At 46.6% G+C, this 24868-nt stretch overlaps 1 protein-coding gene across 1 annotated transcript in view; it reads right to left on the bottom strand.

Annotated features, from left to right (window-relative positions):
- Positions 1-24868, bottom strand: part of Arhgap25 (Rho GTPase activating protein 25) — an 81644-nt gene that overhangs the window by 43031 nt on the left and 13745 nt on the right. The window lies entirely within an intron of this gene.

The following is a 24868-nucleotide window of genomic DNA, read 5'->3' as shown; positions in this document are numbered from 1 at the left end:
GTGTCCTCCAGTCACCTACCCGCTGTGTTTACATCCCTCTGCAGCAGGGTCAAGGGCTTTGGTTGGTACATCCGTCCTATGTTTCTGGTCAGATGTCACCATTAGCAGAAGCAGAAGTGGACCCTCCACCCACTGCGTGCTATCATCGGCTTTTGGCTTCCTACAGCGTTCTGCCTGTCATTTGATCGGGTCCTGGCCTGTGCCTCCATGGTGACCCCCACCCAGAACAACTGTCTCCGTCCTTACTTCCCGTACCCTCAAAGTGACCCATTCACTCTCTGGCTTCCAGCCAACCTTTTCCTCTAACACCTGCCTTTGGGCTTCTCTAGCCAGCGCAGCAGGGACTGCACGGCAGAGCCATGGCCTTGTGCGAGTTCTGGACTTGCTGCTGACAGCAGTGTCTGGGCTCCGCTCGGCAGCTGAAGCACATCTCTAGCTCACTGCTCATTTCATTAGCTTTGGTTGGTCCCTGAGATGTTAATGATATGGTGAAGTTATTGAGTCTATTCTCATCACTTTTCCTTACCCTACTAGAGAGCTGTCCTTTCTTGTCTTGCTTTTGACCGGCACTTCTCCAAACCCCAGTCAGTTTCCATACTAGCTAACCCGGGTTGCTGATAGTCCTTACAATACAGAATTGTTTTTTTTTTTTTTTTTTTTTTTTTTAGTTTTTCGAGACAGGGTTTCTCTGTGGCTTTGGAGCCTGTCCTGGAACTAGCTCTTGTAGACCAGGCTGGTCTCGAACTCACAGAGATCCACCTGCCTCTGCCTCCCGAGTGCTGGGATTAAAGGCGTGCGCCACCACCGCCCGGCTTCAGAATTGTTATATTGGACAGACAACATAAACACCATTTAGCACACTCTTAGTTAAGCATGTGCCGCTCTGATTTCTGCCACTGGTGACTGCTTCTAACTCGAAGGATGGAGCTCATCTCTAGAGCAGCTTTCCTCTCCCTTCAAGCTTCAGACCCTCCGATTTCACTCACTCCCATCTTTAGTGCAAATCTCTAATTGCAAACTTCTCCCTGTTGCGTTTGATCCCTGCTTCCTTGTATCCCTCTAGGCCATGGCTCTCAGCCTTTATCCATGTTCGTAGCATCCTTCTCACAGATGCTAGTTCTCACCAGAACCACACAGAATGGCGGTCTCTGCTCCACCGACTCCAACTAGACCAGAACTGTCACCTGTATCTTGCAGAGTGCTATAGAGCTGTGTGCACAGGCATCTGCCTACCTGGGCCCTTCAACCCTGCAGCTACTCTGAGTTCCTAGAAGACACTTGGGTCACACCTTCAGCCCTTAGCTCCCACTAGGGAACTGGAAGAGTTGCAACACACGCTTGATTGAGCCTTCCATTGGACAGCCATCCGCACGGGAGAGCATATGGTCAGTGACTGTGGAAGATAACGTTTCAGTTTGATGCCCATTTGGTTTGGAGAGATTGCTTTGTATCAGTGTGTCTTGATACCCTAACAACAGCAACAGACTTTGCTTCCAGTCTTCCTTCCCAGCTATCAACTCATTCCTGGAGTCTTTCACTGGGGCTGACTACTTCCTCAAGGAACCACCAGGGCATGAGAGGATGAACAGGCTCTGGCTGTGGAGCAACAAGGAGGAGCGGACCTGAGTGAAGGACTGAAGACTTCGTGTGGCTTTGTGTCTCTCTTTGTAGGGGTGTATCTTGAAAAGACCCATCTGTACCAGGAAGAGGGCACACTTGGATAAAGGTGAAAGTGTCACTCACACACAGAGCTTTTAAAGAGGGTGGGAGAGGGAGGCCATGGCATTCTCTTCTGCTGTAATATGGCCTCAGTGTGAGCCCATTAGTTCCAGTGCAGCTCCTATGGTCATTCATCTACAGCAATGTCAGATATGGAAGACGACTCCTTATTGCAGCAGAGTAATGTGAGGCTCCATAGGAATAAGTGGGACCAACAAGAAAGGGAAGAAGTCTGGCAGAGGCCACATCATATCTATGAGGACTTAGGTCTCTTTAGCCACTCCCCAAACCCCACAGACCTGGTTAGGGTCACTTTTAGAGGCAAGAAAAGTGGAGGATCTCAGAATCATCCAGAAAGGGTACAGGGATCTAAAAAAACCAGAAAGATGTAGCTTGGAGGGAATTTGATTAGCATGGAACCCAGTGGCTAGGGGATTCTTTATACTTAGTTCTGGAGGGATTTCATTATTCTTTAGGGTAAAAGACAATAACCAAGCCAAAAAAAGATCACGCCTAAAAACATCTGTGCCCCGAAGAATGGCCTGGGAAAGGCAAGAGGCTGTGTGAATGCTTGGCATTCTTAAATACAGCCCAAAGAGGACAAGATAGCCACGAGGCAGCACAATACCAAGCCCTGGCCTGGCACGATCCCTCTCACCATACACCGAGCCAGTGTCTCTTGAGTGTTTACTGTCCTCTTACCATCCCTGATATGCTTGTATGTCCAGGGTTTCCCTTCTAAGTTAGACCATGTGGAGAGATCTGTGCACATTCTACACAGCAGGAAGTTGATCCCAGTACTGGGAGACAGTGACAGCTGAACAGAGAAGCTTCCTGCCCAGTCTTGGGTCCCAGTTGTGGCCATCAGACCATCTTGTAGATGGTGCAAGTACGAGAGAAGTGGCCTGGTGGGCCTTGGCTCTGACTACCATTCTTTGTCACATCTTTGAACAGCCCCTTTGTAGGAGATCTGCTGCTGTCGGTGGTTAATTTTTCATAACAAACATGGTCGGTGATAAGCTCCGTAGTGAGCTGGTCTTCATACCCGTGGGAAGTGTCCCCCTACGGGAGGAGGAATAAACTAGGTAGACAGGGCTACAGAAGGCTACTGGAGACAAGGGAGGCAGAGTGAAGCCACAGCCACACGGGGTTTGTAGAATTCCCTGCAAAAGCACAGTGAGAGTTTTAGTGAGGCCAGAAACCCACCCTCATTCTAGCAGAAAGAAGAAGACCAAGCCCCCAGCAAGCACTGTGCTGGACAACACAGAACTCTCTGTAAGTGGCTGTAGGCAGAGGAACGCATTAGGATACATAGAATTAAGTAAAACTATGTTCCCATCCGTCATATTTCAGGTACTCGACTGCCGAGTAGGACTAGTGGGCCCAGAGAAGACTTGGGTATAGACTGGGGCCTCAACCTTTCTCTGAGAGGGAAAAGGGAGCCATTTCATGTTACTGAATAAGGGGGGACCACAAAAAAGGACATTTTGTAATGAGATTGTCCGTGCTGAATTGTAGTCTACAGGGAGAGGAGAGAACAGAAGATGTGCTGTGCACCCGGGGTTTTATCTCTACAGCAGAAGTTAGTTTTGCCCCAAGTTGGAACAAGAGAAAATTGAAGAAGGAAGTCTGAGCAGAGCCGTTGCCTCGGAAACACTGTCACTTCCTCTTCCTCTCCCATCTGCTGACCCACTGACCTGAAACATAACCACAAACTTTCCTAGGGCCACCTTTGAAGTGTCTCCAGCATGGGCTCTCCAGCTGCCCCGGTCTGCTTTAGGGGGCTGGGGTGTGGCGGGGAAGGCTCACCAGGCTTTAAAGCTGGGAGGGCCTGTTGCTGTTCTCTCTCCATCAGCTGTTATCACTGGGGACGCCTGTCTGGACAAACAGCTCCCACGGATTCCCTCCAGACTGCTCTTGCAGACTCATCCCCCAGCTGCTTACAGACACCAGGGAATTGCTCAATTCACCACACTACTAGTCAAACTCAACCCCCCACCCTACCCCACCGCCTTCACACCGTCTGCCATTCCCACCTGTACTCACAAACACAGCCCTGCTGCCTGCCTTCTCTGTGTACAACAGTCCTGTGACCGTCTCTGTGTCTCTTCACCAGGGGCACATAAGCAGTCCAGCATCCGACACCTCGCCTGTAGTTTTCCTACCGTCTCCCTCTCCACTTGCAATTAAGAGGACAAGGACACTGCTTCTCTTCTTGCCCTTGTTCATCCTGTGTCCTGGCTCCAAGTGAAGAGCAGTCAGGACGCAGAGGGGTACAGATGCTTCTGTAACAGTGGCCATGGCTGAGTCTCAGCCGACTCCACGTTGTGTTTCTTCTTTCATGAGTTTGTGAGTATCAGGGGCAGTGTGTGAGTGATTAACCCTCAAGAGTTAACAATGATAATGGACCTACCTCAGCCAGCGCCTAGTTTTAAAACACAAGAACTGACCAGCATTCGAGAGGTAGAGGCAAGCAGATCTCTGCGACTTTAAGGCCAACTTGGTCTACAGACAGGAGAGCCAGGGCTACACAGAGAAAACAAAACAAACAACAACAAAAACCCCACAAGAATTGAAAAGCAGGCAGTGCTGTGAACATTATTATTTTACTATGTAGTTGATTTAATGTCAAAAAAGATGGCAGTGATAGATTGGGAAGGGTGAGGGATAAAAGGGAGGAAGGTGGAAGTGGAAGGTTACCAGGACACCACACGGTATCCCCAGGTGGAGCAGACGAGCCTGGGTTAGGAAGGGGCTAGTGGGCAAGGACGCACTGTGAGATGCAACTGAGAAGGGATGGGCAGGCTGAGTGCAGAATGAATAAGAAGGAGCCAGGCGTCTGTGGGCTTGGGGTTGCACAGCTCAGGAAAGCTACCCTTCCTACTGCTCGCACAGCCGACATTGCCGAGCCCTTGACAGGCAGCAGGACAGTATCAGATCCTAAACCATGTACCTCTCTGCCTCAAGAAACCTTCAGAGCCCCAGGACTCATTTTCAGGAACAAGGGGGTTGCGATTAGAGAACAAGAATGCTTTGTTTCCAGCCACTCAGGACTTCTGGTTCCTAACATTTAAGGGTCTGAATCAAGAGAAGCTAGAAGGAAAAATGTAACTAACACGAAAACCTCACTTCAAAAAAGTGAAGTGGTGGGGGATCTTCAGATGTCACTGTGGCTGCACAGCAGCAGTGGGCACAGAGGGGAACAGCCATCTGGAGGCTATGGATACAGTCCTCCATACAAGAGGAGGATGTGCTGGTTCCCTCAGGGCACGTGAGTGCCACGCCGTGAGTGTACCACACAATAAGAATACCATGTAGTAAGAGTGCCACACAGGGAGAGCGCCACACCGTGAGAGCGCCATGCAGGGAGAGCGCCACGCAGTGAGAGCGCCACGCAGGGAGAGCGCCACTCAGGGAGAGCGCCACGCAGGGAGAGCGCCACGCAGGGAGAGCGCCACGCAGGGAGAGCGCCACGCAGGGAGAGCGCCACGCAGGGAGAGCGCCACTCAGGGAGAGCGCCACTCAGGGAGAGCGCCACGCAGTGAGAGCGCCACGCAGGGAGAGCGCCACTCAGTGAGAGTGCCACGCAGTGAGAGCGCCACGCAGGGAGAGCGCCACGCAGGGAGAGCGCCACGCAGGGAGAGCGCCACACAATGAGAATACCATGTAGTAAGAGTGCCACGCAGTGAGAGTGCCACACAGTTAGAATACCATATAGCCTACAAGAGATTTGGCCAGCACATGGTCCTTGGTGATTATTTAGTAAGTGTATGAAATAAGCATTTAAGGATATACTGAGAGTTATCATCAAGGGACTTCATATTTGTAACAAATGATGGCAAATTTTTCTATTTGTGGGCCTTCTAGGTATGTTCACTGTCCCAGGGCAGGCAGTGGCTCGTACAAGGAATGACACCTACTCCAGTAATATAATAAACCACCAGTTCCTTAACACATATCACGTACTTGCAAGCATCTGTTTTGGTGCAGACTCCATAAGTTTCAATTACTTCCAAGCCCACACCAGCTCTACAGTAGGTAGAACCTGGCTGTGCACCTCCGTTTTAAATGCAAGGGTCTGACACTCAGAGAGCTAAAGTGATTCCTGGAAATCTGATTTTAAAGCCAACTATCCATGCTCCGGCCACAAGACCCAGGAAGGAGCGGCATCCTGTGGTGAAGAGAGCTGCCCACATCACAAATCAAAGTGGTTAGAAAGGAAAAAAGCCTGCTGAGCACAGAGATGACCACGCTCCATCTGGGCAGCAACAAATCCATGAGGACTGACCACAGGCAGCTCCTGGTCCTCTAGAGTCTCTGCTGCTTAACAGAACACTGGGAGCAGAGCAATTTCCCAGAGCGGATCATTTGCTCTCGGGTCCGGAAGGCTGCACGTGGCACCAGCCTTTGAGCTACAGTGCCCCATGATGAGAGGTCTAGAGGGAGGAGCAGGCCAGTAAGAGCGGCCTGGAGTCACTCTGTGACAGTCTATTCTCCAGACAAAGGCACAGCTCCATCCATGAGGAAAGTCTCTGTGACGTAATCACCTCTTGTGAGGCTCCATCTCCAAGCACTGCAGACTGAAGTCCCACTATCTGAACCTTGGAGGGCAGACTCAAGCCATAGAACACCCACCTGGCCCCCACCCAAGCATTGCATATAAACAACCCCCTGCTTCTGCTTCCGTCCAGCGTGTCATCTGCGACACTCATCAGGCCTTGAAGGAACGCTGACAAAAATGGCCGTGAAACCTCAAACCTCCCACCAGACACCAACAGGAGGATGGACATATTAGGTAATCCTGCTGCGTCTCACCAGCTCACTGCCCAAGCGCACTGGAAGAACCATATGCTAACTGAATACTAGTGAGGACCTGGAGTGGGAGGAGGGTGCTGAGATAGCCCAGCTTCACCACAGGCCGAGAGGGAGCTGCTGAGGAACCCTCTGAGCAGCAAAGCCATGGCTACCTCCTGCTGCAAACAGCCCACGAAGCAACCTCAATTCCATTTTGCTCTGACATGAAGAATTTCACCACTTACACAAACAACAAGCTGCAAGCCTGGAGGCAGAAGAGGGACTTTTGCTGTCTTCTCTGAAAGGACACACTCACCCTTGAGAACACGTTGGCATAACGCCTAGAATTGTTCCCTGAGTGCTTGACTTGGCTGCTCACCACTGGAGTGCGTTTTGCTTTCTACATCTGATAGAAACATCTTTCATGTCAGCTGGGTGACCACGATGATGCAGAGAGCAGAGCCCACCTGGGAACGGATTCTAAGATAGTAGTGACTTGTGACAGAAACGGCATGAATGCTGTCTCAGTAGTAACAAGAGGGGGACTGACAGAAAGGAAGGATGTAGAAGGGTGTGCGTGTGTGCGTGTGTGTGTGTGTGTGTGTGTGTGTGTGTGTGTGTTATTAAGAGAGACGGGAGGGAGAAAGACGGGGTGGGGATTAGGAGGGCCTGGATTTCTGCTGCTTTTACTCATTCAGAAGCTCTAGAAACCCAGGCTAGGAACCAGCCTCAGGCCCTAAAGTTTTCCTGCCTTCAGGAAAATTCTGGTCTAGGGTACCTCTCAGGACACCCTTGTGGTGTTCACATTTTGGGGCTTCCGTGTTTGTTAGGACTGTAGAGTGTCGTTGTCTCTCCCTGGTCTGTGTGTGTCTTCACCAGTTGCTATAGCTCTCGCGCTCTCTTTCTCTCTCTGCCCATATCTGCATAACAGGAAACCAAATGTAATAACAAGAAACTTCGCAGTGTCATGAGCACTTCCTACTGAGCACGGCCTCTTCCTCAGTGCAGACACAAGGAGAGATTCGGCAGTGGGTGCAAATGAGCGCTCGAAGACCAGGCAGCCGTGGCTCTGGCTATCGAAAAGCTACCTGCTTCCCCAGAGTGACTGTCAGGCAGAATGCTCCACATCTGTGGGATAACTACAGCCATGAGCTACCCAGTGACGAGAGTTAATTAAGAGAGCTATGCCCTTTGCCCAGCATCAAAACTAGCCGCTTTAGGGAAGGGTTTGCTTCATTATCCCCTAACATCCATACAGAGCGTGTTAGGGTGCTTGAAGTCTCTGCAGTTTTTACAAGTGAGGGTCCTACCTCTCACAGGCAGAAACCCTCCAGGGAAACAGCACTCCCAACCCATCAAGACCTGAGTCTTGGGGGCCACAGGCCTTTGTTCTTCCTCAGACATTGCTCTAGTTGGCTCCTGGGACCACCACTGAACTTTGAGAAGAATGATTTCTGCTTTGACACTTACCCAGCGTATAAACAAACCTTGGGGTGTGGTGGCCAGAGACACAACCTGACAAAAGGATCCAATATCTTATTAGAAATCCAACTATTTTATGTATGATCAGAAGGCTGACATGAGATATTGATTAGTGTGGGTAAGCATGGTCAAGGCAATATGGTTAGGGAATAAAATAGCCATGGGTTTAAAGATGTTTACTTTAGCACAAAGCAAAAGGTTACATTGTATGTGGAATTGGCTTCAAAATATCTCAGCAAAGAGGAAATGAAGGGATAGATTCAAAGGCGACAACCTCAATAAACATTGAAATTCAGAAATGGGATGTATCAGAATGCACGTGGGGGAAGCACTCTCAGTCTCTCGAGATCCCATCAGGCTCTCTTCCATCCCGCAGCCATCAGTCGCTGCTGTGAATTTCATCCGGGCTATTTCTCCAAGTCGGCATTTCCAGAGCCGATGGTTACTCCTCAGCCTCGAATCAGTGAGACTACCCAGATGTCACGTTAAACAGGTCACCTTTCTCTCACATGGATCTGCTCCAACCTCTATGATTCAGTCAGGTAATGGATGGGAGCACTGAGCCGCTGGAGCTGCTGGCAATGATAGGAGCACTGGGCCGCTGGAGCTGCTGGCAATGATGGGAGCACTGGGCCACTGGAGCTGCTGGTAATGATGGGAGCACTGAGCCGCTGGAGCTGCTGGTAATGATGGGAGCACTAAGCTGCTAGAGCTGCTGGAGCTGCTGGAGCTGCTGGCAATGATGGGAGCACTGGGCCACTGGAGCTGCTGGTAATGGATGGGAGCACTGAGCCGCTGAAGATGCTGGTAATGATGGGAGCACTGGGCGGCTGGAGCTGCTGGAGATGCTGGTAATGATGGCTGCTGGTATGAAGAACACCTCCTGCACAGTCACTCTCCTCAAGCCCAGAGAGATAAGGGGGAGATCAAGAAGGGACAGCCTTGGCATCACTACTGCCATTCTTTACACGGGCACTGAGATCTTTGACCTCCAGGGACTGCTCTCTCCTTTACAAACCACCATTGAGATGGAAATGGCCAAGGCAATCTTAGCAACAGTAAAAAGAAAATTCGAAAAGGCTGAAACAAAATCGGAAGTTGTAGGTGAGGCTAAAGAGAGAAGGAGGGAGGAAGGGAGGAAAAGAAAGAGGGAGGGAGGAAGGGAGAGAGGGAGAGAAGGAGGGCAAGAGAGAGGAACAGAGAGAGAGAGAGAGAGAGAGAGAGAGAGAGAGAGAGAGAGAGAGAGAGAGATGCTACTGCACACAAAATGCAGTAGAAACAGTGAAGAACAAAACTAATCTCTCCATGGTAAATAAGAATGATTTCCAACATAATTTATAAAGTTAAATACTTTAATAAAATCCACAAAGTTGGACAGCTTTGCCCACTTTGTCACTTGACTCTTCCAGATGTCCAGACTGTCTTCTGAGTGCAGAGTTATGTAGGTAACTGGCTTATATCGTCCATAGTTAAGACAAATTTTAAAAGGTTCACTGTTCTCAAAAAACTTGAATTCAATACCTTCAACATCAACCTTATTGAAAGTCAAAAGTAAGAACGGAAGACTCCCTTCCTGGGCATTAAAGAGCATGTCCTGGTGTGGGGGCACACTCCTACAACCTCAGCATTTTTGATTGTGCATTTTTTTCCTCCTTCTGCTATGTGGCTTATCATATTGATTGATGTTTTAAGGTTGAGTCATCCTGGAGTTCCAGCAATAAATGCCATGGTGACGATGCATGGCCTTGGATATTGTGGGGTCCAGATGACTGTATTTTGTTGGTAATATTCACAACAATACTATAAAAGATAATGGTTTGTGGTTTTCTTTTTTGTTTAGCATTTTTGGCTAGCTTTGATTTCAGGGTGGTGCTAGCTTGTAAAAGCAAAATGGGAAGTCTTCTCTCTTAGTTTTTTTTTTTTTTTTTTTTGGAAAAGAGAATGATTAGTGTCAGTCGTTTTCAGGGTTTTGATGGAGGGCTGGAAAATGTCTCAGCATTTAAAAACACTGGCCGCTATTCCAGAGGACTTAGATTTGATTCCCTGCATCAACCTGTGGCTCACAACCACGTATAACTCCAGTTCCAGGGGATTTGATGTCCTCTTCTGGCTTTCAAGGTCACCAGGTGCACAGACATGCATGTAGGCAAAATAAATACATTTACTTTTTCACATAAAATAAAAATAAATTTTAAAACATAAAGATTTGGTGGAGTTCACTGGTGAAGTAGTGGGGTCTTTTTTTGTCAGAACTGTGACTACTGATTCCATCTTGTTGAAGGTTTGTTCCAATTCCTTAGTTCTTCCTGGTTGAGTCTTGAAATTGTGGCCTATCTGGAACTTTCTTCCAACAATTCTGGTTACCAAGTTGCTGGTATGTAACTGTCCAATGTACTCACACATTATTTGTGTGTCTGTGGACCAGATGGCAGTGTCTCCAACTCCATTTTTATCTCAGTTACTTGAGTCTCTTCTGCAGCCCCTTCTACGGGTCCCAGTGCATTTTGGTTGCTGTGAGTGGAGTTTCACTCAGTCAGTATTAGCAGGGAAAGTATCCTAACGCTTTTGCTTTTAATCTGCTGTGGTTTTGTGTACACGGTGAACTTCTTAGAAACAGCATATTGTTGGGTCGTGTTTTCTTCTCCACTCAGAAAAATCTCTATTTTGTCAGTGACATTCAAAGTAATCATTGATGATGATGGATTTAATAATTCTGTACATTTGCCATTCATTTTTCACATTCTTTATGGCATTTGGTTCCTCATTTTCTGTATTACTATCTTATTTAATTGAACTTTTAATAGCAAAAGTTTTACATTTCTCATTTTCTCTTGCATATGTTTTTTTTGCTATTTTATGTTGATTACAATTGGAATTGCATTTAATGATCCAAGCTTATTCCATTCTAATTTGAATTTATTCCAATTTGACATTAATAATATGCAAATACTGTTTTTAATGCCTGTGCCCCTATGCCTTCAGTTATTAATGTCATCAAATTGCATTTTTATGTCTTATAATTCCAAGAAAATTTCCAACTTTCTAATCTTGAATGTTTTAATCTCTTAAATTATTAAAAAAAACCATAGAGATTATAAAGCAAAATTACAATTATATTAGCATCTAGAGTAATCTTTAAAAATGTTAAATCATGCCTAAAAAGGGTAGCGCTTACAGTACTGTCATAACTTGCTTCAGTAACTGTCGGTCACACACACACATTTTCTGAGGTCCGTATATCTTCGCTGTTTTTGAGTTACAGGTTAATAACTTCCATTTTGACCTGAAGGGCTTTATTCAGAACGTCTTGCAGCATGAGACTCACAAAAGCGTTTGTTTCTCTAGGAACGTCTTACCTTTCCTCTCACTTTTTAATCTATCTCTTATTGACTTATCTATAGTATGTGTGACACACACACGCGTGCACGCAAACTTCGTAGAGCACACGTGGGAATCGGAGGACGACTTGCAGGGGCGTCTTAGTTAGTCTCTCCACTGCCGTGACGAGACACCAGGACCAGAGCAACTCTCACAAGGAAAACATTTACAGTTTTAGAGGTTCAGTCCATTCTGATCAGGACAGGGAGCATGGTGACATGCAGGCAGATGTGCTGGAGGAGCTGAGAGTCTTACGTCCTGCAGGCAACAGGATTGTATGTCACACTCACCCCCACAGTGACACACTTTCTCCAACAAGGCCACGCCTACTAATAATGCCAGTCCTTTGGTGGCCATTTTCTTTCAAACCAGCACGAGGGGTCAGGTCTTTACTCCTACCGTGCACGTCCCAGCGCTTGAACTCAGGTCATCTGCTTTGGTGGAGGGCACCTTTTCTTGAGTTGAATTAGCATTACTGAAGGATAATTTTGCTGGATGTAAGATTCTTAGTCAACAGGTCCTCTTCTTCTAGAAAGTTGAATTTATTAGATCACTGCTTTCTGGAGTACAAAACTTCTGATGAGAAATTTTCTCATAATCTTATTGAGAATCCTTCATAAGTGATCAGTTACTTCTCCCTATCTGCTTTTAATTTTCTCTTTATTATTCTTTTCTGAAAGTTGGGTTGTAATGCCTCTCCCTGGGCCCGAGTTCCTCACACTTGTAACTGACTCAGTTTCTTGGATCTATATATTCGTCTTTTTCATCAAGTGTGAGAAGTTTTTAGTTGTTATTTCTTCAGAATCCTCTCTTCCCCTTTCTCTCTCCCCCTGGGACTTTCACGATGAGTGTGTCGCTCTGTTGACTCATGTCCTACAGACCCCCTAGGTTCTGAAAACTTTTCTTGAATCTGGCTCAAGCTCCTCAAGCTTGACAACATCCACCTGCTTGCCCTCAAGTTTGCAGATTCTGTATTCTTCCTCTTTGTGTCTGGTTCTGAAACCCTCTAGTAAGATTTTTATTTCATTTATAATAACTTTTAACTTCAACATTTCTTTTAATATTCTTTTACACTTCCTATTTCTTTTGGGTTTTTTTTTTTTCGAGACAGGGTTTCTCTGTAGCTTTGGAGCCTGTCTTGGAACTAGCTCTTGTAGACCAGGTTGGCCTCTAACTCACAGAGATCCTCCTGCCTCTGCCTCCCAAGTGCTGGGATTAAAGGTGTGCACCACCACCGCCCAGTTTTTCTATTTCTTTTTCACAGACAGTTTCTGCTGCTCTGTTTTTCCCTTTTGAATGGGCCATGCTTTCTTGTTTATTTAAATAATTTGTGATTTTTTTTCTGCAAAAGGAAGAAAGGGAAAGAAGGAGGAAGGAAGGGAAAGAAGAAAGGAGGGAGGGAGACCCAGCATTTGAACTTAAAAATGTGACTCTGGAAACCAGATTGTCCCCTCTCCAAGGTTTTGTGCCTGTGTGTTTGTAATCAGAGCACAGATCCCTATCATTTGGTGACTCGATCTTTTTTTCTACCCTGGCTGCAGAGAGCTACTCAATCCAGGGATGCATTTGTGGCTGCCCGGCACAGGGCTGGTAGTGGGGGCCAGTGAGTATGCCTGTGCAAAGACCTGGATTTACCAAAATTAAGCACAATTTGCCACCCAAACCTTCTCCTGGCAAACTGAAGCCTCCATGAGACTCAGAGACCCCAAATAGTTGCACTAGGTAGATTGTGCATGGTTGGTGCCCAGGTAGGAATAGAGATGTCTGTATTGGGTTCCTGCTGTCCCAGATCCTCTTTGGGTCATGTTTTACTGAATAATTCCATTCAACTAGATCTTGCCAAGAAATAGAAATTTGTCAAAAATAAAATAGTTTATGTATAATTTATAATAAACTGAGTTTGAATACAATTAGAAAAACAGCAAATGTTTAATTTTTGCTTATTATTATTGGATGTCTGATGCATGTGTTTGTGCACACGCATATGTGTGAGCGCACACGTCATGGTGCATGTGTGTATAACTGGAGGTCAAAGAGCAACTATTCTCTACATCCACTGTGGAACCTGGATGGGGAGCAAACGGAAGCCATCAGATTCACATAGCAAGTACTTTTACCAAGGAGCCTTCTCAATGGCACGAGTAAATAGTTACGTGAATTGAAAATAAGATGAGGGGAAAACCATTGTTTCGTGTGCTTCTGGATGAATCGTTCTTTTTCTCCCTAGCTCAGCCATCATCTTCTCTACCTCTCTTCCTTGGCATTTCCTTCTCACATCATCTGCAGAAGAGGCTGACTTAAAATCAGATCCAAGGGAAGCAGGAGGAAGTTGCAGTTAGATTCAGGAAAAGCCTCCAAGAATATCTGTACCCTTAGTACCGGGGAAGATGTGCTACCACACAGATATAAACAAATGGTCGTTGCCTTAAAAGAGAAATGTCAGCTGATGCGTGTCTGACTTTTGTTGTTTGGGAATGAGGTAGAAGCATTTGTGGGCATGAGCTTCCAGAGGATGCAGAGTGATATTCTAGAGTGTTCTGTCATAAAGTTCACACTAGCTGCCCAATCTCCCAGCACTTTTGTCTGAGTGACAGAAGATACTGTGAGAAGATACTGCTTTTATAATCTTTGGGAGGTCTGGGAAAGGAGGGCGGAGAGTTCAGACACAGGAAACCCATATTTGTTATGTCTAATTGTGGCATGTCCTCGTGGGCAGTGCTAGGGAGGAAGACATAAAAGATGTTTACAAGCCACTGCAGGAAGGAGGCGAAGGAAAGGCGCGGAGTCCCGAGTATTTATGGAAGGTATCTGCTACTCCCAGAGTCTCCTGAGCTGAGATCATCAAGGCCATACTCGACACTAAAGCCAACACAGGAAAATGTTGGCACAGGATTTCAGCAGGAGCGGCACTTCTCACTCTTTGACACGCTCTAAGAGATTGAAAAGCAGGTGACAGGGTGGGAGGAAGGGCCTCCCCACACACATCTGACTGAAGACTTGAATTTAGAACATACTTTTGCAGATTCTTGCCTGTAGATAACACTCCGCTAACTTCCCAGTCTGATACCTTCCTACAGCGAATTTAAGAAAATATTCTCCAAAAAAGAAAAAAGGAGAGGGCAGAAGAAGAAAAGGAGTGTGGGAAGAGGAGAGGAGAGGGAGAAGAGAGGAGGGGAACTCTTTAAAGACATCACTGAGAAAACATGCCAGTCTTAAAAATGGCCAAACTATTTGGAGTGACACTTAGTCAGAGGAAAAGATGCTATCCATCATTACTCACTAGGAAAACGTGAAATAAAAGCCCAGTGGATGCCAACACAAACATATTAGAATGCATAGGGCAAAGCTGAAAGGCAGCCTGGGGAGCCGGGAGCTGCAGGAGCTCTCCTGGGAGGCTGGTCAGACAGGAAGTGGCACTGCCATTTTGACAGACAACTGTCAAGTGTCTTACGGAGTTAAGCTCAGGTTCATCAGCATGTACCTAAGAGAAACGAAGCTTCGTGGTCACAGGAAGTCTCTAGCAGATATTCACAGCAGTCTATGTAACAATCTCTACCAGTCAGAAACAACCCCAGTGTCTATTCCAGACGCGAGGAGGTGGAGGGTGATTTTTCTGCCATCCTTTTTAAGGACCGAATATGTGGCCGCAGGAGCAGTACACGCCCTCCCCCTCACCAGTCAGGGCTATACTACCACAGTGTCTTAACTAAGGAAGAGGCTGTGGCCACCTGCACAGCCTAGCGAGCACATCAACAGCAGTCCCTGCCGCTTCGCTTCTTAAGAGGGAAGAGCTGTCTTTGCACTTAGAAAGGTACAGCAATGTTTTCAGCCCTTGTGAGGTTACAGACCTTATTGGGGAATAGGCGAGTTCACGTGCATTTCTTTATAAAACCTCTAGGGGGCGTGGGTTCACTGAAACAGCCCATGAGCACAAAGGGGGAAATCTTGATGGCAGGCTTGATATCGACATTATCTAGGGATCATTTAAGCTACTCTGACATTATTTGGAACAGAAAGGGAGCTAGCACAAAAGGAAGAGGAAAATTGTTGGCCACTAGGGGGCAGGACTTGCCTTCTTAGGCCGTACTGGATGCTAGTGTGGCGCTTAGCTGTGTTTATTCTTGTCTAGTACCCTCCGACTTTCCCTTTTGCCCTTAGCACCACGTTCCCGCTTCACACGGTGGAGTCCTGGTCCCTCCCACCCGTCTCATCTCCATCCAAAGTCTTTGTCCATGAGGCTTGTGATGGGAATGAGAAAACCAGACACACTCAGAAAAAAGCCAAGCCAACAGCCTTACCATCCAGTATGAGCACACCCTCAGGTTTCTCAGGGCAACTGAGGACAAACATGTCTTAATCCCTACGGTCGGGGCTAAGTTGCCCCCCACCAACAAGTACAAGTGAGAAACAATGAACACATGGCCTGGAGTCTGCAGTGAGGTTCTTAGAGGTCCTACAGCCGAGGGAGGAAAAGGGGTGCAGGAGGGAAAAGGGGTGCAGCCTCCTCCTTTCCCTGAACCTGTTGACACATGGCTCAGTCTCTACAGTCCCTTCACACCCTTCCACACACACAGAGAGAACCCATTCCCCTTGGTTTTAAAAGAACTCTGTTACTGTTCTCTCAAGGACAGCTGCATATTCCTCAAGCTTTACTCTAGAATACAAGCAACCCTTTATTAAAATAGACATTGTTAGCAAGGAGAAGGTTTCAAAAGTCAAAATCACTGCTGCAATGGAGCAACATAATTATGAGCTCTCAGGTCCTGCTCCAGGTCCCCCTCCACTCAACATAAATACTGCAGGATGCTGAGTCTGGCTACGCCGCACCAACAGCAGCAAACCTCAAACTTTGCTGCACGTTTGATCACTTGAGCAGATGAAAGTCTGAGTTTCTAGGTCTGGTGAGATGGCCCAGTAGGTAAAACCGCTTGCTGTGCAAGCCTGACCACAGGACTTCAGTCTCTAGACCTCACAGTAGAGAGACCCGAGTCCTGAAAGGTCTCCTTGGGCTGGCAGGCCCATGATGGCAAATCCATTCATTCACACACACACAAGAGTAACTTACTTAAAAATCTAAAATCTCTAAGTTTCCAGCTCCTACCCCAGGTCACTTCAGTTGGCAACTCTGGTGTGGAAATGTACGAGAGGCTTCCAGGGCAGCCAAATTTGCTAAGCAGGGGAGAGGTAGAGGGCACTCATCCCTAGAGCATAAAGTCACCGCTGTTTGATTGGCTGGAGCCTGGATGATTGCACTGAACATGAAAGTGTTAATACGTAACAGGCTCTCACGGGAAAAAGAAAAGAAGCAAAGCCTGTACACACCACAGGCTAGAGGCGGTCAGGAGGCTGCCAGTGCACACTGCAAAGCTGGCACTGTGGGCAGGGGATCTTAGCTATTAATGAGACAAGAAGGAGACCCCCACAAAGGAGGTACCCGGAATGACCAGGGATGCAAGTTTGAATGCCCAGTCCCAAGCTATGGTGCCATTTTGAAGGCTGTAGAGCCTTTAGCAGGTAGGGTTTAATGGGCACAAAGAAGTCCCTAGAGGCAGGCCTTTGAGAACCATGCACACTGCTGGCTCCAGTCCTTCATGCCATTATACCCCTCCCAACACACTGATAACAAACTGAAGTTCCCAAAACCATGAACCAGAGTAAACTTGTCTCACCTTAAGCTGGTTCTGCTTGTCACCCCAATGAGAAAAGTATCTAATATAGAAGGCAACCATTAACGGCCTTTCTATGCAAAAACCCACAGAAATGCTAGTGAGAGTGGTGTAGATTTCTCTCTTGCTAAGTGAATGGTCTGAACGGCATGATGTATCACTGAGATTGTAGGCACTGACTGGCTATCGAGATGCTCGGAGTACCAATGACTGGGAAGTAGTCATTGATAGTGTGGGGAGGCTGATCTGGGTAGAGAAGAGAATTATGTGTGAAATTTCTGCTAACACAACATGGAGCAGTGTAGGAATCAGAGTTTAGTGCAAGAAAGAACTGATTGATGAAGACTTGGACGATCATAATGTTTGGAGGAACTGAAGGAGCAAGTTCTTTTCACCTAGAATACCTCCACAAGACAGGATACTTGATTCTTCCATTGTCAGAGGAGGTCTAAAACCACCTCCTGGAAAACTGCCTCACCATTGAGATGACTGCCACGGCTTTGATGGCATGGACATAAGGCTGGACTGGAAGCTTAGCTTCTAGGAAATTCTGGAGATCTTGCCTGGCTAGCCATGGATACAGCCATGGTGGAACCACAGGAAGACACCTCCCTTAACTGATCTTATCTAGATGGTTTAATCAATACACATAATCTGGTTCCAGAATCTTTAGCTGCAAGAGAGTCCCTAATTAGCTTCCCAACCTCTCCACAGGGAGGTGGGATGAAGTTCTAATGAAGTGTCTAGAGAAGCAAGCGTGTTGCATCCATCATAGACAGGCAATGATACTTATAGGTCCATAGTACCATAGTATCCTGCTTCACGGAAAAGTCTGCTGGATACTATGGTACTATGGACCTATAGGCTGAAGATGGATGCCCCAATGGTACAAAAGAACTTTGGGTGACTGTACAGACAGTGAGATGTCTCTGTCATTTCTAGAGTTTTGGAAGTTACTTACTTCTTGTTTACTTAGGTAATATTATATCCTTCTAGAGTCTTTGATAGAATTGAAGAATAGATAGATAGTTATAGTTTTCCATTGTTATGATAAAAGATAAAATAGATATAAATATTGTAACTGTAATTCTTGCTTTATAACTGTTTTGCTATATGTAATTTTACTATGTTAAAGTTAAAGCCTTTCTTTTTTGTTTAAACAGAAAAAGGGGAAATGGTGTAGGAGGTCTTCTGTCTATGCATTACTTTCATTGATTAAATAAAGAAGCTGCCTTGGCCTTTTGATAGGCTAGCCTTTAAGTGGGTGGGGTAGACAGAACAGAATTCTGGGAGGAAGAAAGCAGTGTGGCAGACACCATGGCTCACCTCTCCAAGACAGATGCTGGTTAAACTCATGCTGGTAAGCCACAGTCAAGTGGCAATACACATTAATAGAAATGGGTTAATTAAGATGTGAGAGTTAGCCAATATGAGGCTAGAAATAATGGACCAGGCAGTGATTTAATAATACAGATTTCCATGTGGTTATTTAGGGCATAAGCTAGCCAGGTGGGATGGAGCAAGGGGTCCGCGCTCCTCTTTACAACAACTAGAGATAACTAAAATAAATAAATATGCTTTAGTTTCATTTTAATTTAGTGATAAAGGAAAGTCAGAAAAAAAAAACACCTATACCACAGCATTTTTGGTGGTAGCTGCCATGTGAAGGCATATCCTGACTCCTGGGGAATTTGAAAGTAAAAGAAATAGACAAAGCCTTGACTATAGGGAGCTTACAGTGCAGTAATGCAAACAAATGAGATCATTTCAGACTTGAAGTCACATCATCAGGAAGACACAGAGAGTGGGATGCTGAGATGCTGGAGCTCATCAGACACATCAGGAAGACACAGAGAGTGGGATGCTGAGACGTTAGAGCTTATCAGACACATCATGAAGACACAGAGAGCGGGATGCTGAGATGCTGGAGCTCATCAGACACTTTTTCTGAAAAGATGTGCTTTCACTAAAGCTGAATGAGTGGTGGGAGGCTATGGTAAATCTCAGAAAGGGTATTTCAAGGAGACCAAAGGCCCAGCCTTGAGAATACCCCAAGCAGAGCACATGCAGAACTGGAAGTCAGTGTGCCTGGGCACAGACAACAACACCAGAGCTCTTGCTGCTGGGTTGGTAGGGGCAGGCCTAGCCTATAGATGGAGACCATGATTTTTAATTTAATTCTAAATGCATTGACAGTTTGAAGGAACAAATTACATGATTTGATTCTTTTTTAAGAACTGCTGAGTTGGGACTGGTGTAGAGAATATGGCGTGGAACAAGAGTGGGAGGAGGGAGACTGGTGAGAGTGGGAGGAGGGAGACTGAGGAGAGTGGGAGGAGGGAGACTGGTGAGAGTGGGAGGAGGGAGACTGGTGAGAGTGGGAGGAGGGAGACTGATGAGAGAGGGAGGAAGGAGACTGATGAGAGAGGGAGGAAGGAGACTGATGAGAGAGGGAGGAAGGAGACTGATGAGACAGGGAGGAAGGAGACTGATGAGACAGGGAGGAAGGAGACTGATGAGAGAGGGAGGAGGGAGACTGATGAGAGAGGGAGGAGGGAGACTGATGAGAGAGGGAGGAAGGAGACTGATGAGAGAGGGAGGAGGGAGACTGATGAGAGAGGGAGGAAGGAGACTGATGAGACAGGGAGGAAGGAGACTGATGAGAGAGGGAGGAAGGAGACTGATGAGACAGGGAGGAAGGAGACTGATGAGAGAGGGAGGAGGGAGACTGATGAGAGAGGGAGGAAGGAGACTGATGAGAGAGGGAGGAGGGAGACTGATGAGACAGGGAGGAAGGAGACTGATGAGAGAGGGAGGAGGGAGACTGATGAGAGAGGGAGGAGGGAGACTGATGAGAGAGGGAGGAAGGAGACTGATGAGAGAGGGAGGAGGGAGACTGATGAGAGAGGGAGGAAGGAGACTGATGAGAGGGAGGAGGGAGACTGGTGAGAGTGGGAGGAGGGAGACTGATGAGACAGGGAGGAAGGAGACTGATGAGAGAGGGAGGAGGGAGACTGGTGAGAGTGGGAGGAGGAAGACTGGTGAGAGTGGGAGGAGGGAGACTGATGAGAGAGGGAAGAGGGAGACTGATGAGAGAGGGAGGAGGGAGACTGATGAGAGAGGGAGGAGGGAGACTGATGAGAGGGAGGAAGGAGACTGATGAGAGGGAGGAAGGAGACTGCCGAGAGTGGGAGGAAGGAGACTGATGAGAGAGGGAGGAGGGAGACTGATGAGAGGGAGGAAGGAGATTGATGAGAGGGAGGAAGGAGACTGATGAGAGAGGGAGGAGGGAGACTGATGAGAGAGGGAGGAGGGAGACTGATGAGAGGGAGAAAGGAGATTGATGAGAGGGAGGAAGGAGACTGATGAGAGAGGGAAGAGGGAGACTGATGAGAGGGAGGAAGGAGACTGATGAGAGAGGGAGGAGGGAGACTGGTGAGTGTGGGAGGAGGGAGACTGATGAGAGGGAGGAAGGAGATTGATGAGAGAGGGAGGAGGGAGACTGATGAGAGGGAGGAAGGAGATTGATGAAAGGGAGGAAGGAGACTGATGAGAGAGGGAGGAGGGAGACTGATGAGAGAGGGAGGAGGGAGAGTAATGAGAGTGGGAGGAGGGAGACTGGTGAGAGAGGGAGGAAGGAGACTGATGAGAGAGGGAGGAGGGAGACTGATGAGAGAGAGGGAGGAGGGAGACTGATGAGAGAGGGAGGAGGGAGACTGATGAGAGGGAGGAAGGAGATTGATGAGAGGGAGGAAGGAGACTGGTGAGAGAGGGAGGAGGGAGACTGGTGAGAGTGGGAGGAAGGAGACTGATGAGAGAGGGAGGAGGGAGACTGATGAGAGGGAGGAAGGAGACTGATGAGAGAGGGAGGAGGGAGACTGATGAGAGAGGGAGGAGGGAGACTGATGAGAGAGGGAGGAGGGAGACTGATGAGAGGGAGGAAGGAGATTGATGAGAGGGAGGAAGGAGACTGATGAGAGAGGGAGGAGGGAGACTGATGAGAGAGGGAGGAGGGAGACTGGTGAGAGAGGGAGGAGGGAGACTGGTGAGAGTGGGAGGAAGGAGACTGATGAGAGAGGGAGGAGGGAGACTGATGAGAGAGGGAGGAGGGAGACTGATAAGAGAGGGAGGAGGGAGACTGATGAGAGAGGGAGGAGGGAGACTGCTGAGAGAGGGAGGAGGGAGACTGCTGAGAGTGAAAGGAGATGCAGGTCCAGGCATGAGTCTGGGACCTCCAAGGGAGTATGCCTGAGCCAGAATCTCTGCCAGAGCAGGTCCAAGGAAGCAACCTCAGCAGAAAAAGTTCCAAGCAAGCAATCTCCGTGGGAGTAGGCTTGAACAACCCCTAGGAATGCAGAGAGAACCCTAGGAACACCGAATGACCTTCAGGAATACAAAGTGACAAACATCTGAGCCTTGGATCCACTGGCACCTGGAAGATTAATCACCAGAGTCACAGATAGCCCCAACTACAGCAATCAGAGGAAAAGACGAGTAGACAAGGTAAGAACACATGCAACACCACAAAGAACAACATGACACTAGTAAAAATTAGTGACCCTACAACAGCAAAACTTAAACAACCACATATAGATGAAGCAGAAGAAAATGATTAAAAATAACTGTAGGAGAATGTTTGAGGCCCTTAAAGGGGAAATAAAAAATTGCCTCAAAGAAATGTAGGAAAAGACAAACAAAAAAAATGGAAGACATTAACAAATCCCTTAAAGAAAACCAAGAAAAAGCAATCAAACATATGAAAGAAACTCTTCAAGACTTGAAAACTGAAATAGAGACAATAAGGAAAACACAAGATGAGGGAATTATAGAAACAGAAATCATGAGAAAACAACCAGGAACCACAAATGCAAGCATTAACAGCAGAATACAAGAGATAGAAGAGAGAATCTTAAGCACTGAAGATACAATAGAGCAAATAGACTCATCAGTCAAAGAAAACATTAAATCTAACAAAAACTTAACACAAAATATCCAGGAAATATGGGACACCATGAAAAGACCAAACCAAGAATAGGTATAGAAGGAAAATAAGTCCAACTCAAAGAGCACAGAAAATATATATAACAAAATCATAGAAGAAAAATTTCTGAACCTAAAGAAAGATATGCCTGTGGAGATACAAGAAGTTTACAGAACACTAAATAGACTAGATCAAAAAAGACACAGGCTAACAGATTGGATACAAAAACAGAATCTATCCTTCTGCTGCATACAAGAAACACACCTCAACCTCAATGACAGACATTGCCTCAGAGTAAAGAGTTGGGGAAAAAAATTCCAATTAAATGGACCTGAGAAATAAGTGAAAGACTTGTATGACAAGAACTTTAAATCTTTAAAGAAAGAAATTGAAGAAGACACCAGAAAGTGGAAAGATCTCCCATGCTCTTGGGTAGACAGAATTCACATAGTAAAAATGACAATCTTAACAAAAGCAATCTACAGATTCAATGCAATGCCCATCGAAATCCCAGCAAACTTGTTAACAGACCTCGAAAGAACAGAACTCTACTTCATATGGAAAGCAAAAAACCCAGGATAGCCAAAACAATCCTGTACAATAAAGGAACTTCTGGAGACATCACAATCCCTGACTTCAAACTCTACCATAGAGCTACAGTACTGAAAACAGCCTGATATTGACATAAAAACAGTCAGGAGGACCAATGGAACCAAATTGAAGACCTGGATATTAATTCACACACCTACTAACACCTGATTTTTTTAATATTTATTTATTTATTTATTATGTATACAATATTCTGTCTGTGTGTAACACCTGATTTTTGACACGGAATCAAAAAATAAAAAATGGAAAAAAGAAAGCATATTTAACAAATGGTGCTGGATATCAACATATAGAAGAATGAAAATAGATCCATATCTATCACCATGCACAAAACTCAAGTCCAAATGTATCAAAGACCTCAACATAAAGCCAACCACACTGAACCTTATAAAGTGGGAAGTATGCTTGAATGCATTGGCACAGGAGACCACTTCCTAAATATAACCCAGCAGCACAGACACTGAGAGAAACAATTAATAAATGGGACCTCCTGAAACTGAAAAGCTTCTGTAAAGCAAAGAACACGGTCAACAAGACACAATGACAGCCTACAGAATGGGAAAAGATCTTCACCAACCCCGCATCAGACAGAGGACTGATCTCCAAAATATATAAAGAACTCAAGAAATTGGTCATCAAAAAAGTAAATAATCCAATAAAAAATGGAATACAAACCTAAACAGAGAACTATCAACAGAGAATTCTAAAATGGCTGAAAGACACTTAAGGAAATGCTCAACATCCTTAGTCATCAGAAAAATGAGAAATCAAAACAACTCTGAGATTCCATCTTACACCTGTAAGAATGACCAAGATCAAAAACACTGATGACAACTTATGCTGGAGAGGTTGTGGGGTAAAGGGAACACTTCTGAACTGCTGGTGGGAATGCAAGCTGGTACAGCCCCTTTGGATATCAGTATGGAGATTTCTCAGAAAATTAGGGAACAACCTTCCTCAAGACCCAGCAATATATCCTTTGGCTATATATCCAAAGGATGCTCAATAGTACCACAAGAACATGTGCTCAACTATGTTCATAGCAGCATTGTTTGTCATAGCCAGAACCTGGAAACAACCTAGATGCCCCTTGACTGAAGAATGGATAAGGAAATTGTGGTACATTTACACAATGGAGTACTACACAGCAGAAAAAAATGACATCTTGAATTTTGTAGGCAAATGGATGGAGCTAGAAAACATCATATTGAGTGAGATAACTCAGACCCAGAAAGACAAATATCATATGTACTCACTCATAAGTGGCTTTTAGACATAAATCAAAGAAAGCCAGCCTACAATTCACAATCCCAGAGAACCTAGACAACAATGAGGACCCTAAGAGAGACATACATGGTTCTATTTTACATAGGAAGTAAAAAAGACAAGATTTCCTGAGTAAATTGGGAGCATGGGGACATGGGAGAGGGTTGAAGGGCAGGGGAAAGGCAGGAGGGGAGCAGAGAAAAATGTAGAGCTCAATAAAATCAATAAAAAAGAGTTAAGAAGAGAGATTGATGAGAGTGGGAGGAGGGAGATTGATGAGAGTAGGAGGAGGGAGAGTAATGAGAGTGGGAGGAGGGAGACTGATGAGAGTGGGAGGAGGGAGAGTGATGAGAGTGGGAGGAGGGAGAGTGATGAGAGTGGGAGGAGGGAGACTGATGAGAGTGGGAGGAGGGAGAGTGATGAGTGGGAGGAGGGAGACTGATGAGAGAGGGAGGAGGGAGACTGATGAGAGTGGGAGGAGGGAGACTGGTGAGAGTGGGAGGAGGGAGACTGATGAGAGTGGGAGGAAGGAGACTGATGAGAGTGGGAGGAGGAGGAGGGAGAGTAATGAGAGTGGGAGGAGGAGGAGGGAGAGTGATGAGAGTGGGAGGAGAGAGACTGATGAGAGAGGGAGGAGGGAGAGTGATGAGAGTGGGAGGAGGAGGAGGGAGAGTGATGAGAGTGGGAGGAGGAGGAGGGAGAGTGATGAGAGTGGGAGGAGGAGGAGGGAGAGTGATGAGAGTGGGAGGAGGGAGACTGGTGAGAGTGGGAGGAGGGAGACTGATGAGAGTGGGAGGAGGAGGGAGACTGATGAGAGAGGGAGGAGGGAGAGTGATGAGAGTGGGAGGAGGGAGACTGATGAGAGTGGGAGGAGGGAGACTGATGAGAGTGGGAGGAGGAGGAGGGAGAGTGATGAGAGTGGGAGGAGGGAGACTGATGAGAGAGGGAGGAGGGAGAGTGATGAGAGTGGGAG

Source organism: Microtus pennsylvanicus, chromosome 8 (assembly GCF_037038515.1).
Source record: "Microtus pennsylvanicus isolate mMicPen1 chromosome 8, mMicPen1.hap1, whole genome shotgun sequence".
Classification (NCBI taxonomy): Eukaryota; Metazoa; Chordata; class Mammalia; order Rodentia; family Cricetidae; genus Microtus; species Microtus pennsylvanicus.
This window is presented reverse-complemented; position numbering and strand designations above follow the sequence as displayed.